This window comes from Meleagris gallopavo, chromosome 14 (genome assembly GCF_000146605.3).
Source record: "Meleagris gallopavo isolate NT-WF06-2002-E0010 breed Aviagen turkey brand Nicholas breeding stock chromosome 14, Turkey_5.1, whole genome shotgun sequence".
NCBI classification, from domain to species: Eukaryota; Metazoa; Chordata; class Aves; order Galliformes; family Phasianidae; genus Meleagris; species Meleagris gallopavo.
This window is the reverse complement of record NC_015024.2, coordinates 5,292,137-5,311,319: the sequence shown is the minus strand read 5'-3', so window position 1 is coordinate 5,311,319 and position 19,183 is coordinate 5,292,137. Positions and strand designations below refer to the sequence as shown.

The 19,183-nt window shown below is 37.1% G+C and overlaps 1 protein-coding gene across 1 annotated transcript in view; it reads right to left on the bottom strand.

Annotated features, from left to right (window-relative positions):
* HDAC11 (histone deacetylase 11) overlaps positions 1-18,718 on the bottom strand; it is a 43,624-nt gene extending 24,906 nt beyond the window's left edge. Inside the window, exon 1 of the mRNA XM_031555541.1 lies at positions 18,645-18,718. The gene's annotated coding sequence lies outside the window, so the exon portion shown is untranslated. The remainder of the gene's footprint in view (positions 1-18,644) is intronic.
* Between the last annotated feature and the right edge of the window lie 465 nt (positions 18,719-19,183).

Genomic DNA, 19,183 nt, shown 5'->3' with positions numbered 1-19,183 from the left:
GGTTGGGCCTTCCCGCCTGCCTGGACGTACAAACTGCGTTTCTTATGCAATTGTACGGCTACATCAGTGGCACCGTCACGAGAAACTGCCCATCGATAGCGGCAGTATCCGTCAAGCAGACACAAAGCACAGCAGCGCTCAGGAAGCGCAAGGCCCCTGTGTGAAAGCTGCAGACAAATATCTCGCCTTTCTAAATCTGCCAGCTTCGGCTGGCCTTCATTTTGATGGATGCCTGGATGTCATCTCAGCACTTACAGAGCAGCAGGAGACCATCATCCCAACAAAACATTCCATCCCTTTGACATTATCTTTTAATTAACATATTTTGTTCCAGCCCTTTGTGTGTGTGCCTCAATGTCAGTTCAGCATACCCACCTTTCACTCTTTGTCCCTAACCATCTAATGCTGGATGCTTAATTAGAGTTCTAGTGTTGTTTGGTTCATTAGTTCCAAATACGTTATTTCATTTTCATTTAACTCCTAAATTAAAAAACACATTTGCAGACAGGTTTCCTCATTTGTTGGTGTGGTAAATCGTTCTTCAGGTGCATTCTGCCATTTAGCAGTCATATCCAAACTTTGATACCCACACTTCTCAAAATGGAACGGTGACTCAACCATTAATTTTTTCACCCAAACAACATCAAATGAAAGAACCTTCTCTTTTTTGGCTCGTGGTGGCATTTGTTGCTCTCATTTTCCTCCTGTGCCCCAGCAAGTTAGACAATTCTCACCTGCAGAGTGACCACAGTGAGCCCCCCAAAGAGCTCCCTTTTCTTTCTGCAGCAGTGGCAGTGCTCTCTTGGAGGCACCTTACAGAAGCGCTCTCAGTGTTCAGAATAACCCTTCACTCTACCTGCAGGGTGATTATTTTTGCCATCGACCTGTAACATGCACCTGTTTTTGTGCAGGACATGTGATTTAAAATATTCTAAATTAGAAAATACTCCTTATAGTTTCTCTGCATTACTGCATGTGTTTGAGCATTCAGCAATTGGTACTGTCAATACTGCAGCAATATTGGCAGCAGCAGAACTGCAGCCATGGACACAAACGCCCTGCAAGCCCTCCAAGGGCACAGCCCTCATCCCGGAGAATGAACCATCCAGCTGTGAAAACAGTTACACTTCATTACTGAAATGAGTGCTGTTACTGTCACTTAAACTAGTAGCAGTTTTTAAAGTCATACCAGGCATAATATTATTATTATTGTTCAGTCTCATCATAAACTTCCTTATGAATTAGCCCCAAAATACACACAGAAATGACCACTCTGGATTTTAGACATACGTGGAGATCCAGCATTCTGTGCCAGCAGAATTTTCAAGACAAGTGGATTAGGAAACATTATGGCATTGTAAAAAACAAATAAACAAAATAGAGCTTAGCAAATGATTACATTTTCAGTTCACTCTCAAAAAGTTTCTCAAGGAAGATATGGAGTTCAAATCTTTGGGGTTTTTTTGTTGTTGTTGTTTGTTTTATGTTGCAAAACAAAATAAAATTTTAAAAGTAGTCAATCTTTAAATTATTTGAAATATGCATAGGTGAAATGCTTTGATCTGAAAAAAATCACAATCAAACAAGAACATTTTAAATTCATATACATTCACAAAATGTACTGAATAGCTGATTCCATAATTCCTGGTGAAAGATATTTCCTTTAGAAGTTCCCCTGAGTTGTAACCTTCAGTTCTCAGGTTACAAAAGCAAGGCAACAAACAGAAGTCAGCAAAAACTCTGAGGATATGACTGAAATCTCCCAGAATAAAAGCACATAACTAAAAAATAGTTACAGATAGCATGGACACATAAGCTTCTCTAATTTCATTTTTCAATCCTTCAAAAATTAGGCCCCAAATGCATTATAAAAGTGAGAAAATCAATTACAGCCCAGCTTGTACAGTGTATTGATATTATTTTCAGACTGAGTTCTATTTTTGCAAGACAAAGTTTTACCCCAGTTCAGTTCTACTTCTGTAGAGACAAGGTACAACTTGAATGGTTTTGACAATATTATGGATAACAGTGGTAAGGGAGTTTATTAATTGCTGCATACTTGAAAGCACAGACACATCATTGTTATAATAAATAACCAGTAACTTATTAACTCAAGGTTGGCCTGTTTAGTTTGCTCTTTGTCATCCAGAAGATCAGTCATTTCATGTTGAAAACCATAAAAAACACCTTTGGGAAGGGAAGAGTTCAAAGGGAAATACTTCATAATGTGGCTTCAGATTGAAATTTTTTTATTTTTATTTTTTCTCCCCCTTACATAACAATCCTGGTCTTCCCAGGAACTCTTTTCAGGCTATGGATGTGATTGGCCTCTTTGAAGGGATCCCCTTGTGCAGATTCATTTGAAGCAGGGTACTGGAGTCCAACTTACTAGCAAAGCCTTACTTTGGCAAATAGAAAGATGTGTCTGAATAGTGTCCTGTAGGAAGGAGACTGCGTGGTCAGGCCACCAGTAACTGTATTGGTTTATTACATCTGTCCATGTAATTTGTTGCATATTTAGGAGAATGAGAGAAATTGGCAAATGATCTCCTTTTGGAAGTGACAGCAAAAGTCCTTCATTAGTTCCTCAAGCTCACACAAAATAGAAATTGACTTTAGTTACAATGTTTCATTTTGGTGAAATGACTAATATTGATGAATGGTGGAACACAAGGATTTTTCCAGATTAAAAAACAATGAAGTTAGAGACAAGAGTGACAGCAAATCCATGATAACGTGAGACTTAGGTCTGCAGACCCAGTTATCCATAATCTGCATGTGATTAATCCTTTGGGTCATTTGCAAATTACTGCACTTTACAGTACTATTTTAGCTTCCTATAAACTATCCCGTTACTGACTGCAACGTTCAGAGTTGGAATAATGCAAGAGATGGAATAATCCCAGTCAGTTTGATCAGGGCCAGACTCATATAGGTATCCCCTCCCCTAGATGGAGGCAATTTGCCACATCCAACATCTCTCCCCCATTTCTCGTCATGGCAATGTGAGCTCTGTTGAGGAGAGAAAAAAAAAAAAAAGCAACGTGCCAATCTTCAGAGACCGTGCTTCAGCTTCAATGCTTAAAAAAAGGATCCGTTCTTTTAGGGCCAAGACACCCTCCAGACAGAAATACAAGACATCACAAATAATTTACTGTCAACTATTTTGGGTTTAAGCTTTTGAAACAGGTAGCAATTAAAAAAAAAATAATATATATATATATAGGTGTGCTACAGATAAGATGAAATGGTTGGAAAGAAACAAAAAGAAATGGGACATTTATTCTCACTGAAACTTTTTTGTTTTTAATAGATATTCATTAATTAAAATTTCTGAGAAACTCATCTAATGTTTTCCAATGTTGAGAACCTGTGCTTCTTTAATCTCTTTGATCCCGAGGGCTTTGATCTTCCATGTGATGACATGACTGAGATCAGACATTTACTTTCACAGTGTGCAGAAAATGTGGAATTATTGATTCCGATAATCCAGCAGAGCAGAAAAAGGCCTGTGCTTTTTATAGCTCAGAAACTGATACAGTTCTCTTCCTCACTGTGGTACTGAACAGCTGGAAATGCAAGGCCTGAAAGCTCCTTAAAGACACAATTATTCTTCTCACATTCTTATCTTTGCTGTTTGAGTCCTTCTCCTTTGCTGAATTACATCTAACTGAAATCCTCTGGTTTTAAAACAATAGAGCATGATACCACTAGCCACCACTTCATGCCTTCAGAATCATATCTTCATGATGAGAGACACAGGCTATTACAATAGAATTCAGACGATACAAATCCCAGCAAAGATTTATTCCAAGAAGTCCTTAAATTGCATTTTCAAATTCACAGGAGTGACTCAGCTTAGAGCCTTAAACCAACCACTGAAAGAAATCTGAGGCTTAAGTCACTTTCATGCAGCGTAAACATCGACAAGTCAGTACCAAAATGGAGAAAGCTGTATTGAGTACAATGAGGTGATCCCTAAAGCAACAAAAGTTTTCAAAGAAGAAATCATAGGCCCCTTGAGAGGTGCAGCAAGCTACTTCGCAGGGTGGGCAGGAACACAGAAGAAAATCACGATGAAGTTAATAACGCGTTGTCTGTTGTCTCTGAATAATAATTAACATGGCCAACTAAGTGCATTTAGTTGATATTTTTTCTGTACCAGTTTTTAATGCTTTGATAACATGATTGATACTTAGTCTATGTATAACATATAAGAAACACAAATTTCTGTCTCGTATTTCCCAGTTTTCTGATTGCTCTGAACAGCAATGCTTTCAGGCATCTGGTAGTCAGCTAGTGGTAAAACTATAGCATACACTGACAAAATGCTTAGAAGTATAGTTTTTGTATTCTACCAAGAAAAGATTACATTTTAGATTTCAGGACTACTTTGTGTTATTGATGGCCTCATGTACACTCCTCATTAATCAAGTAACAATTGCTACACCTTCTCAATGCCACTACTATAATAATTGCCTAGTAACAACGCATTGGTACTTAAGCAAATATTTAAAAAAAATAAAAAGGAAATGCAGTTTAAGGAATATCTCTAAAGATATCAGTAAGTAGAAGAGAAACATTGCCACTAGAATAAAGTCTAGGAAGATCCCCTAGTCCAGAAATCACTTGAAAAAATAATCAGAATATTAAGTAAGTCCTTTACTTACAAATTAAAGCCAAGCACATAAAACATAAACAGGAGCATGGATGTTCTGATACTCATAGCACAACTATCATAGCACAACTAAATGGAACGATTAAGAGAACTCTGGAGTCTCAAGAGAAGACAGCAGTTCAGTGGAGCACGTGAGGTATATATCATCAGAACAATCATCATGACACAAGGCATGCTGGAAATATTAGTATTGGGCGTAGGAAGCAGCAAACCTGCTTCTGATAAGTTCTTCACAATACAAGGCAAAGGAATATCAGTGATCACACAGAGGAAAAAGCTGACACCCAACCAACCATGAGGGTCCCTAGCTATAGAACACTCCTTCCCCCCAAGTAGCCTTTGTCCAAGAGCCATTCTTCCTTCAGAGGCAGGCCCTTAAGTGAGCCCAGGGAGGGAGGGAGGGGCCCAGGGAGGGAGAGACCCAGGGTCCACCCCTTCCAGTCATATGGAAAGCATCTGAACTGCTTGCACCTGTGCTTCCTGAGCCAGCCACCCCCTTCACCAGGTGCTTTACCATCAATTCAGCCGTGACATAATAGTTCCCCTACAATTTCCAAATCTATTAACCACATCGATATTTTCATACTTCTGTGTTAGCTTTAGATTCATAAATTGCAATGAAGTAATGCCACAAGAACTATCTTAAAGGAATTTCAATGTCAATATTTACTTGAGCACAGACAACAAAAGTAAAGGAACTACAGAAATAGGAAAAAGTACACAACAGCTCCACTAGATACCTTAGCCTTTTTCCAGGCTTTAAAGCTCTGAACTATTCAGAAATTCTATTTCAGAGTCAAAGGCCTTCAAATAAAGTCTCCCCAGGCACCATGAAAAGTTTACACATTTGGATAGGAATATCTTCCATAAGTAGACTGAACCTTTTTAATTTGTTCTCAAATATCACTGTGTAGCTTAGTGATGAATTAACATAGTCAGACTCAAACTATATTAGCCATCATGAATTAATATCAACATTTTGAAGGACTTTTTTTAACAACTAGGTAGCTAATATAGTCCAACACATTAAGGCTGGTAGGAGAAAACAGATGTTTCAGTTGCTGAGTGGTTATGATGCAATGATTCTAAGAATGTAGGAATGGTAAAACATATTTGAATAAGGCAAAGCAGCTTCTCAGCTAATTGTTCCACATCACATCATCTAACTAAACTGTGGTTATTGATAAAAAGCTAAACTGTTACACAAAGTCTTTCAAAAGCAAAGCGGTATATACAGCAGAATGGTAGGGATATTCACTTTAATTTTAAAAAGGTGAAGAACATTCCTGTCACATTGATAACAATCCTTACAAGACTTCCCACAGTATTCTTAAATTCCCTTTTTCAGTCTTCAAGCAACATTTTTATAAAATGAACTCTACTGGTATTGATCCAGAACTGGATATACTGCTCACAGAAATTAGAAAAAGCAGACAAGGCTCTGCAACAGCTTAACGCCTTAAGGAAGCTGGAAATCTTTGAGGCAAGGACAAGCCCTATCACCAAGGAGATATAGAACCAAAGGAGCACCCGCATTAGCTCTGCATGTAGGGCATGATTCTGGGGTGCTCTGCGGGGTGGCTGGAGCAGCTGTCATCCAAAACTTACACAAAATCCACTTGGGGCAAATTCTACTGCTTTCCCAGAGCTGGGACAAGATCTGCATTTATTTTCCTCAATAAAAACAAATAAATCCCAGCATTTCCTAGCCATATAGCAATTAAAAAAAAATCCATATATGCAAAGGAACATTTTATATATATACATGTTACGTATATAAAGACATGATAGAAGTATCATGGGGACAAATATAGACTTAGCACATCCTGCTCCAGTCCTAGTTTAAGAAACACTTGCTTTTGGAAAGTGTCAGAGTTAGGGATCCTTCATAGCATTCACAAAGAGAAATTCAGAAAAACACAATACCCTTTTGTTTTCCACACCATCTGACTAATTATCATAATTGAAGCAAAGCAAAATCATGGTTTTTTAACTATCCCAACAAAATTTTTCTTACTGTGTAGGGAGCAACTCATTTCTTACTTTTATTCCACAGGAAGTTATTTTGACAAAGACGTGCTGATCACATAACATAGTAGTAATAAACCTCCCTCATTTCTAACACTAATAGGCTGCTCATCTGTTGAAGCATGTCAATGACCAACAATTAGCAGCCTTCTCATTTAGCTACAGTGATTACACCCATTCTTATATTAGGATGGCATTAATTGCAGCTTATATCATCTTGATTTGTGGCACGTGGTGATTAAATGTAGCAGCAGGGAGTGGTGGTGGCTTTTCTTACTTCCTTCGCCACCAGAAAAGCTGGGAAAAAGCAAAGCAAGACAATGGCTGAGGCAGTCCAGCTCCCTGACCTGTTACGTGCTGCAGATTTCCATTCTTCTTCCCACTCAGTCCTCCTTTTCTCTAATCAGCAAAACTCATGAGAGTATTTGTTGCTCTCTCAAATTTAGCAATTATTAATTTGTTCCTAAAAAATAAGGGAGTAACTAAAAAGTAAGTTTTGTACGGTTGCATGGTTCCGTCACAGCCTGAACCTCTGATTGAGCAGCTGGGGAAAGAACCCAGTCAGCCCTGGGAGCACAGGTGAAGGCAATTCGGCTGTGTGACAGGAAGGGGTGGAGCCTGGCTGCACCGCTCTTAGACCTCATTGAAGGGCTGACTGCCACTGGGGAAGGATCTCTGGTTGAAGATCCCTTGGTGAAGTTTCCCCTGCAAACCTGGAATCTTCTGATCTTTCTGTCATTGCACTTCTAGTGAAACACCTTTTCCTATCGTGTCAGTCTGTTCAATTGCTACAATGGTCACCTGCGTCTCTTTTATTGCTTCAGTTAAAATTCTTGATCTCTGTGAAATCCATGCATCCTTCCTCTATGAGAGGGAGAGAAAGTCCCTCATTCAAACCTGGCAGAGCAGGTAGATATTTGCAATTTCATATGTATGAAAAAAAGCATCTGTTTCAAGTATGATGAATTAAGACATGCAGTGAAGTTTGTTGCTTTTCAAGCTTTCCCCTTGTGAAAGCAGTATCAGCCTTGCCTCTGAAACTGAGTTCTCCATGGCTTAAACCAAAGCTTATCATAGATGTTCACTAAGCTGTTCTGAGGGGTGCCTGAGGCTGAGGCTCCCTTACAGAACTGTTTATGCATAAAATTAATGAGAGCAAAATCTGTATCTAGTAATGCTGGAAATTGTCCAGTACATCCTTAAAACCAGGCATATCAAATAAAAACCAGGCATATCAAATAAGTGGTATTTATTCGTGCAATTGACACTATCATCAATACTACTATTCCTATAATTACGAGTAGTACAACTCCGGCTTGCAGGAATGTTGGGGAGACAGTTCACAGCAGTGGCACCTTGGTAGGTGAAGTGGACGTGGCAGAAAAGGAAATTATTTTTCTCCAGGTTATATTTTAGTTGTGCAGTAGAGATTAGGCTTCAGAGTACAAACTTCAATAATAAGGAGAAAACAAAATAAAAACTGTTGCCTATTCTGGGCTCTTGTGTAGGGTAGCTCATCAGAAGGGCTTATCCCAATATACACCAGCACTACTTGAACAGGTAATTTAAGATTAAAAAACTATGCACATGAAAAAGGACACAAATTTGTTTCTACAATTAGTCTAATTCTGGTACTTCATACATTTTCTGTGCGTAGTTGTTTTTTTGTTTTAAATTCTAGCATATTTTTATTTGAACTTGTCTGTATGTTTTGTAACAGCCTGTTTTCTCACAACCTATTACTCATTTATTTGAACGTATGCATAATGAAACAGGAGGGAGAAAGCAAAACTCATTGCTGGCTTCTTTCCCTTGAACAGATTAACCTCCTCACGAAACACAGTATTCCCTGCTCACTGCGGAATTTATCCAGATTAGAAACCGTTTTCCCTGTAAGTATAGCTGAACAGTTGCAGTATATCTGATTCATTTGAACTGTCAAGACAAGTAAGCCTGTGAGGAGGTACCTTCTTTGTGTTTTCAAATACATTTTGCTGATGGCTTTTACTCCACTATATAACTGCTCCAATCATCAGGCATGATGCCAGCATACTGAGATGACCATAAAACCTCATGCACATTTTGGACTTCAGGTGAGTTGGCAGACTTTTCAACTTACAGATAATTAGAAACCTCCCTAGGGAATATCTAACTTCAGAAAGAGAAGATTGTGAGTTGTTCACAGTATGAAATAAATTGTACATAATATTTACTCACATTGATCCCTGAAGTGTGATATGCTTTGGGTTTGACAGCACTTCATCTTTCCTCTTCCTGGAGCACATGAGGAGTTGATTGACTAGTTGTGACGTAAGATAAGTACTGTTTATCCCTTTCTAATTCTGGCACAATACATGCTAATTTGACCTCTCTAGAAAAGGATCCTACTTTCTGGTTGTTTGCCTCGGAACACTGAACTGTTTACCCACTTTGTTAATTATTAGATAATCATATTTCCCCACTGTTTGGATAAATAAGGAACAGGGATGGAGGGGCAGGGGGTGAAGAACAGCTTAATGTGAAGACAAAACTTTGGACACCTTATGCTTCTCAGTATCAAATATATAACCTGTTGTTTCATTAATCAAAACCCAAATACTTACATATTACAAACAGCTAAGTTTCAGTTGTTTGCAAAGTAAATCTGTCCATTTGACTGCATTATTAAGTGATGTGAGATCTATTTGTAATAATGTAACTAAAATGCAATTAATGCAGTTTATTATTGATGTAAGCCAGTATGGTAGGGATTTGCTTCTTTATTAGGCAAAAGGGCAACACTAAGATAAAAAGTAAACAAGTTGCAACTAAATTCAAATGCATAATGCATGTAAATATATAACCAGCTATAATCAATAGCCAGGTATAATTTCAGATCACTAGCCTGAACTAGGCTTGTGGGTCAGATAAGCTGTTTTGGGGAGTGATGTTTTGTCTCTGAGAGTCTCTAACACGTTAAGAAAACTGACTTTATTTTCTAATTTTTCATTTAAGTACTGAAAATGTTAAAAGCACCTATGCTTTGCTTTTCAATTCATTACATTCCCAACTGAAAGAAAAGTAGGTTAACCCGGTTCAAAATTTGCCTTTCTTGTCTTTTTAAGGGGAAAAACTTGGGGTCTTTTTGTTTTTTATCCCTAATCTTAGACTGAATGTGTATCAACCAATACCAGTGGAACAAAGTGCAGCCTGTAGCAGGGCTCAGGTCACTGTATGCAAAATGCCAACATTTTGCTATAGCAAATGCAATCAATTGTGAATTCCAGACTGTATTTCCACTTTTCAGATATGTTTATTTCACATCTCTGGATCAATTTAAAGCAAAATATGTAATTTAAGTATAACAATTCACAGAGCTTGCAGTGTACAAAATAAGTGCGTCCATAAATCTGCTGAGGGGCAAATTGCCTGTAATTATAATGATGCAATTTTTTAAAAAGAATTTAGGAAGTCAATAAAATATGTAGTTCCGTTACAGATGGTTATTGCACTGAAAGAATATTTTGAGCTCTATTTAGTTGCTTTTAATTAAATTATGTCCTATACAAGAAGATATAGGATTAAGAAAAGGGCACAGTTAAGAGACTGAGATATTGCTTAATATTTGAATTATGAAGCGTATGTTATTTTTTGCAAATATAGTACTTGCACATGCACATAGTTCTGCAGCATAACTAATCTCCTTAGTTCATTGCAAAATGAAACTCAGACATAAATTGGAAGGAAAAAATGGTTATGGGGCTTTCAGTGTAATTTTTCTCAGTAGGTTTGCATTACAATCCTTACAACTAAGCAGATGTAAGATCAGATCTGAAAGGAAATTCCTTGAGGGTCAAATGTATTCAGAACTCAGTAAAACAAAGTACGCAGTTTTACAGAGCTACACAAGAGTAGGGTTATTTATTTACTTATTTGAATTCTAAATTAAAAAAAAAAAAAAAGTCCTTCATTATTTATACATAAAAATCTTCTTTGTCTGCTTTTTACCAAGTGTTTTTCGATTTGAAAAGGTCATTTCATTCCAATTTAGCCAAATGCTAGTGAATAATTTAGTACCTTTCTCTGCTGTCCTGTCCTATTAATTAACTAGAACCAAACAGTTCAAATATTCAAATAATAACAAATCTTTATTCAAATAATTGCTTTGAGTCTGAATATTACCAATTAAAACAGTCAGTTATGAGCAAAGATGATCACAGAATCATAGAATGGCCTGGGCTGAAAAGGACCACAATGATCATCTAGTATCAACCCCCCCTGCTATGTGCAGGGTCGCCAGCCATTAGACCAGGCTGCCCAGAGCCACATCCAGCCTGGCCTTGAATGCCTCCAGGGATGAGACATCCACAGCCTCCTTGGGCATCATCTTTGGGAAATGAAAATTAATGAAAAATAATCTTTTCATCACCAAGTATTGCCAAAAACATAGGCCTTCAGACAACATACTACTGGGAACCTATCAGTAACCTCATTTGACAAACACAAAAGCTAAATTCTCCATTCTTGTACCTAATTTAGAACAGTGCTGCATAAAAATGTGGAGAGAACAATTCACAAATAGTAACTACAAGCTATAGAGTTTAAGACAGCGTGGCAATTCTGGGGCTCTTAGCTGGGACACTTAAAGAGTTTTACAAATTTTAAGTAGAACATGACAGTGATAAGATTAGTTATTATTCATCCAAGTTCATCCACTTTTTTTTTTTTTTTTTACAAGAGAGAAGCAAGAACAAATGTTCCAAAATACTTTAATTTCACTCTGGAGCAAAGTTCAACTTAGAAAACCATCTAGTCTTGTAGAATTACTCTTGCTTATATCATAACTAACCTCGTCCCTAACCTTAGTATGTGTAATGATAATAAACTCATAAGTAACTGTCTCTTTATCCCCTTATTAATACACTTGTTATACAAAGAGCTGATCTGAGATAGTGAAAACTTCCACAAAAGGAACCAAAGCCAATAAAAAAAGCAAGCTGGGGGGAAAAAGGAGAAAACAAACATGTCACTGGGATCCCAAGAGAGAACATTTATAAAGAACTTAAAAAACAGCATCACCAAGATGCCAGCTAGTTAGGAGAAATAAAATGGAAGAGTGATGCTGATGCGCACAGGGTGATCGCATAAGAATAAAAGCGAGCTGATAAAATCTTGTAGAGATCAGATCTTTTCTTCATAGAGCAACAGAAATCTGTTCAAGAAAATATCACTAAATGGCACTGAGCCTTATTAAACAAAAGCAAAGGAAGAGAAACACTATTCAGATTCCAACTGTACCCAGCATGTGTTATAATGAAGGGCTTCCAACTTCTCACATTGCAAAGAAAACAGACTTGAAGATGGACTTCCAAATTATTCAGAAATGTCCCTATCTTAAGAGGGATGGAATGACCCTAGTGTATTGTGAATTTTTACTTTGAATTGGAACTAATATTTTTCTATCACATTGTATCAGTTTTATGTTTTTTTTTCTATCACATTATCTTATGTAGATTTTGACTGCTACTGAGCACTGAGGATTTCTATACTGTGCTGGATGTTACTTTTGCCTTTTGGAATGACTGATAAGTTAGAACAGGACGATGCAAACAAGCAGTTCAGAATTTTCATTCTTATGTGCACTAGGTTACATTTGTCAATGTCTGACTGTCATCAAGCATTATGCTGCCAATTTGTCTACTTCTGTTTCTATGAAGTTCCTCACAGCCTCTTCTTATAAAGACTTACGCTAAATAATTTTGTCATCTGCAAATCCTGCTGACCTCATTTTTTCTTCCACCCTTCATTTCTGCCTTTCCAGATAATTAATGAATACATTAAGTACTATCTATAATACAGATCCTTGGGACATACTAATATTAACCTCCTGCTGAATTGAAAACTGACAGCCTAATGAATTAAATTCTCCACATAAGAATGGTGATGCAATAGAAATCAGGATGAGTTGAGCTTCATCCCTAACCTGAAGAAGAGGGGAAAAAAAACCCCAAAAAACATGAAGACAACTTCAGTAAGTACAAGCACCTGCAAGAGCTACTGAATGTTATGAGACTTGTGAAAAAAAGAGGCTACTGCATACAGAATTTTATGCATCTCTAAGAGCTATTGTCCAGACTTAAAGAAGCTGGATATACCTTAATAAATAAAATCACCTGATCTCTGTGCAACTCTTTCACTTGCTGTTTGAAGAATCATTAAGCAATCAGTAATACCTCAAGCATTTTTCACCTGCAAAATCATTAAAAGTATACTTTGACAGAAATATCCTTGCAACCCCAAAATTTACTTGGGTATATGAAAGAATCATACAATCATAGATTCAGGAAGTACAATCTGTAGATTTTAGAGCTAATTTGAACAAGATGGTGCAATCAGACTTCATACTTAGAGCCATACAGATTTTAATGCACACATAACATATTGTATTCTGGTGTATACTGCAGCACCTCCTGCGTTTTCTACTATCATTCCACTGCAGTAAGTTAAATCTTCTTTGGAAGAACTCATTATTGAAATAACAGAAATTGTGTTATGTTTCTTCAAGGTCAGCAAGAGTCCCTGATTTTTTTTTGTACTTACGTGAACCTTAAAGTGGAAAGTAAATTCTAATTTTACATTTGAAATGCATGTTATATACTACAAGCATGCATGGAAAAATACAGAAATATCTTGCTGAGTAGGTAGGTACAGAAGCCCTCTAGAGGTATGGCCTCACTTTGAACATTGTGTGCAGTTGTGGGTCCACAATATAAAAAGGATTTTAAGATACGTGAATACATTGAGAGGAGGGCAACAAAGGTGATGAAAGGGCTGGAAGGCATGTCCTAGGTGAGTAGAGGTTGTCAGGCTGGACAATAGGAAAAATTTCTTCACCGTAAGGGTGGTCAAACAATGCTTCAGGCTTCCCAGAAGAGGTTTGTTCCCCATACATGTCAGTGTTCAAGAGGCATTTGGATAACACAATCATTACCAGTGCTAGGTTAAGCAAAGTCAAAAGACTTCTGCCCAAAGTACTTCTGCTGGAAGACAGAAGAGATGCTGGAGCATAATAAATTGTCCCATGTTGGTGTTTAAAGCGTAGAAAATAAGAAAACAGTTCGGAACAGTGTTAACATTTAAAAAGACATAGAACTATTGTACTTGATTGCCCATTTAACATTTCTGAGGTGTACATACCATAATATGAAGTTAAGTAACCTTGAAAAGATCATAACTCATTTTCCTTATTGCCATTACCTAAGTCACTAAACATATTCATAAGCCTATTTATACATTTGACTAATTATTTTCAAGATTTAAGACTTCTGTGATTTCCTAAATTTCCCTGATGTATTTAAGGGGAAACAAAGGTTGGGATTTTTGTTTGTTTGTTACTCTTCTATTTCTTGTGAATTCTCATCACTCATGCATTCATTCAGTTGTTCAGTGAATAGCTCATTAATATGATTTCAATCTCTGTATAAAGGCACATGGAAAAAACACTATTATGTAACACTTTGAAAAGAGCTATAAATAGGCTTCTTTAATAACCATAAATTTACATTAGAAAGGTAGATAAACTCCGATGTTAAAAACGTTTATTTTTATCTGATGTTACTGTTTCATAATCTCAGTGTTATCAGACATTCTGAATAATTGAGTAAGCTCTTGGTGTTTTATACTATCTGGGAAAGTCTTGCTTATTAAATGGCTTTATACAATAGGAATAGAGATTTATAAAGAGCTACATTTCTCTTTGTTACTCCATCACACTTACCTGGTACATGTTTAAAAACTACCCATGGCAGCCAGGGCAGACTAGATTAAAGCAACAAATGACAGATTTGGCTCTGATTTAAGTGATGCTTCTAAACAAAAGTGGTCCCTTCCAAATAATTTGAAAGAAATCAACTTTGCTGGAATTTAACACACTTTCCTTATTACTATTAACTGGCTGCCTTGATTTTAGTAATTTCCTGAATTTATGCCTTCCTTTGGCCAAACACCTTCTCATGATGTAGCTTGGAAAGAAAATACTGGCAGGAATAATGAAAGTATTCAGTTTTACAGTTGCTATGAATCCATCATTAGTTTTGTAGAGAATAGTTGCAAGGCTGAGAGTGTTCTCATAAAATCTTCAATATGCGTATGAAGACACAAAAAGTCTAATACAGTAAATTGAACATGATAACTCTACTAGTAGAGAAAGCAATAAAGAAATAATTGAAAAATGAATGTTGTTTTATATACTGTGTCTATGATATCTATTTTAAAGTAATGAAATGTAATGCACTTTCTGGCAATTCAATCTCTGTAGCAGCAGATCAAAGACCTAACAGAGGCAAGTACTTGAGCCGTGCACCTCTGACACCAGGATGGATGCATACTCAGTGAGTTCTGCCACTCAGGCTGAGCAGCTGTGTATATTTTCACATTGGTAAGACCTTTTATACAGTTGAAATAATGGCTGGTTATAACCAAACACTCAAATACAATGATCTAATTCCCACCACTCCTATCATAGTAAGAAGGGATGTCTGTTACAATCTATTTTTCTTCTCTTGACTGTTTAAGTACATTTTCATGCATAGGACTACTACTTTACTTCCATGGCTGGTGCTTCTTTGATGGAGATATTTTACAGGGCTCTGCAGATGTGAGGATGGAACCAAATAGCAAACTAAGCAGGAAGAAAGCAAAGCAGTGAAAGCTATAGAAATAGTCAGCCAGGAAATACACTGTACTTTGAGAGCACAGATGAGTAAAACAGACACAATGAGGGCAGCTCAAGTGTTATCAGATGTGGCCTGATAAGAAGGAAGGAAATTGACCAATGTTTCCCAGCTATTTTGCAGGATATAATTTTACCCTCCTTAAACAAAAAACACCAGAAGAAAAAGGTTCTGATATCTTTGATATTCTCACACAAATATACTGCTAACAGCCCACTTTCTTTCTCCAACTCCATTAACCTGCCCTTTTCATTTTCTACTCAGCTTGGTGTGTCCTCCTTGAATTCTCAACCATAGAATCCACACTCTTAAAAGAACAGTCTTTCCATTAAACATACTACAATTACAATTACTTGGTTGCCTTTCTTCAGACTTTAATTTATCTGAAAGGTTCATAATGGCAACAGCGCAGATTTTTTTTTCATTGATCTACTGTGTGAAATCTGATTTTCCTAGTTTCATGAAACTGTCCATACAATTAGACTGTATACAATGCATTTATCTGCTCATACAACACAGAGCCCTATACTGTTAACGCATACAGACATATCCATGCAGGATATGGTTGAAACTTCTCAATTAGTAATACTAAGCTTAAACAAGTATACTTTAATAGAATCTTCCAGACCTCATTATGTTACTTGGCTAGAATTTAACCTTTTGAGTTGCAATTGATATTGATATACACTTGATATTTTGTTTGTTTTGTTTAGAACTACTTTGGAAGATTTAAAATTATTCAGACATTTTAAAATATGAAATGCCTGAAAATAAAGGCAGGTGCTTTTTTTCTTTTTTTCTTTTTTCTTTTTTTTTAAAGTAAGCTTTTTCTTCTGAAGCTGATGTTTTCTTTGATAAGAATTTGGCAGATACTCAGGCCTGAATCCAGGAACGCATACAGATACATGCTTAGTATCCACATCAAGTTGGTTCAACCTTCCTGAACATAACCCCTGCAAGCAGTTGTACTGCTAAAACAGGACACGTATTGTATATCCTCGAGATCTGAGACAGGGGAAGAGCTGAGGCAATTCTTCGAGAAGACAAGTGAAAAAGCTGCATCAGCACCTGGTGTTTTGTTATTTACTCAGTGTATTTTGATTGCCTCTTAAATTTCTTTAAAACACCGTGCTTCTACTCAGTCTCAGCTGCTTGGAGAATAACCGTTTGCCTTTATCCTTCTCACAGCCAAACAGCTCATTAAAGTACTCCCCATCATCATTCAATAATTGCATTCTTTGTGACCAAAAACATTTCCATTTTTGCTCCTCATCAGGCTTACTTTTACATGCATATCAGTGTACAAACATCTCACATTACAAAAACATCCTTCCTGCTCCTATTGTCTAATGTGCCAGCTAACCATCGTTCCACATGAAACTACTTCTACACTCTTTGTACTGCCATTTCAGCCTGAGAAAGATGTGCTGACTCCATACTAGTCCCATACTAGTACAGAAAAAGAAACCCAAGCACTGCAGCAATTATACTGTCAACCAACAAGTTTAGTAACTTCTCAGAGTGTGCAGCAAGTCTTCCTCCTATCCTATTCTTTTCCAAAACAGTCTCTAATGATAACGCAGTGTCACAATGTATACTTTCAATTTAAGTAAGTAGAATACTTACTTCATAATTTTACTGTCTAATGGAAATTGCAGAGTTGCTCATCAATGTCTTCTCCATAATGCACTTCTTACAATTGTTTTGAAAGCTTCTGATGTCAGATATTTAATTGCTTCAGGTCTTAAGCTCACGTTGATGTCGCTTATGAAATATTTTAAGTCACCCAGGTCTAACTATACAAGAACAACAATCTTCCAATTATACAGAATAGTTACTTATCAGGTACTGCAGATTAAGATACACTCAGATTGCAAAAGCAATTTTTAACAGCTAGGAAGCACTTTTTTCTCACCTCATTCAAAGCAAAGTACTGGCTATCTACTCCTTAGCCACTCTGCTGTAATTACGTTGGAATCGACTGTAAACGTAAGGTATTGATTTGATCACGGGCTATTTTATCCCATCCTTCCCTAATATCTGAGTCTTTCTTTTCTGAACTTTTCTCCAGAACACATCTATGAAAGAAGATTATGAACTCTGTGACAGAGTACACAAAGAAGTATCATTTTTTTGGGGAGCAGTGTAGTGTGTAGTTCCTTGATTTGCCAGAACTTTTAATACTGTAAGTATTTCTGGGCCCAGTTCCCAGTGACTTATATTGCAGCTGTGAAGTTCAGCCCTTCTCTAAAGCCATGCCATTTCATTATGTGCATTCAGAAAATGAGCAATATACAAACAGAAGCTGCAGTGAGAAGTGAGCTGTCCAGCACAACACATCCCCATAGGACAGAACAGGGAACAGTCTGACAACTAACACACTATAGCTGAATAAATACTGGAAAAAAGTATACTCCTACGTAAATAAAAAGTCCTGTGTAAACTTACTTGCTTAGAATAGATGAGAATCAGTGAACTTGTTAATGTAAATTGTAAATGGGCAACATATGAGCTATGCCGCTGAATGGCATCCAAACTCTCTAATCAGAATTCAAATACTTTAAAATCAAAATGATTCTTCCCTTCTTTGTGTCCCTTATCTCACTGAATATCTAACCAAATTCATTCATGATAGAAGTGATTAATTCAAGGAGTTTGACTTTTCTCATGTACTGAATGGTAAAAAGATACTGCTAAACATATGGCGAAATAATTATATATGTGAGTGAACACTGTCAACAAGGTATGAGTGCAGTATCAGTCTGGCTTTTGACTTACAAAATACAATGTTTTTTTCAGAGTACTTTAAGGTGTGTCCAATCTTCTAAAAAATCAAATTAATAAATACAGAAATTTCATCATATGGAACAATGATTATTCCTACATACATCATCCATTCATTTTAAATTTTCAGCAAAAAATACCTGCAACAAAGTGAAATGAGCATTACGATATTGTCCTCCACTACAAAGTCCAATAAGTACCTTGTGGTAAAGCATGTGTTTTGCAAGGTATTTACAAAAAACAGCAAAAAAAAAAAATGCTTAATTGAAATGTGTGCTTCTTGGATTCCATTTCAGGCTCTGAATACTTAAATATTTACAGATCTATCAGTGCTGGTTAAGTCTTCACTCTCTATTCTTTCCATGCTGTCCTACCGCACTTCTGAGCACTACAGGAAAAGGTCAATCCAGCATAAGGCCAGCTGACAAAATCCACCTACTTACTGTGCTCCTTGGAGGGGCTCCAAGCTGCTCACACCACGATCACCACTGCATTCACCTGGCTTGCAGAGTTCACGTCCCACACAGTTCCCTTTCTGGCTTCCTTAACCTCTTTCTGCACTTTGGTCCACGCACCACTTCTTCACCTACGGCACGAAGAGTACAGGAAAATAAGTCTTCCTACTTGAATTACATAGAAAGGATATAGGATGTATTTGAAGGATATAACTTTTAATCACAAAAGCACTGTTTAGCCTAGCTATTAGTAACACTCTAAGTAGCACAACCAGCACAGAGAGAGTACAATATATAGCGATACATAATGTAAAAGTTGAGAGGTGACACACACCTCCTCACTGGTATTTTTGAACTGGGGGGAGGATTCAGGTTGCGTTTTTAATCGGTAAAGTCTATTATAACCAAATCGCCGCACACCTCCGTGCTTCGGACGCTCAACGAGTCCCTTATCGACCTCAACCACGCCAGGGCTGCAGGGCAGGGCAGGCCCATCCCCCTCTCCTCCCTTCGCCCCTCCGCCCCCC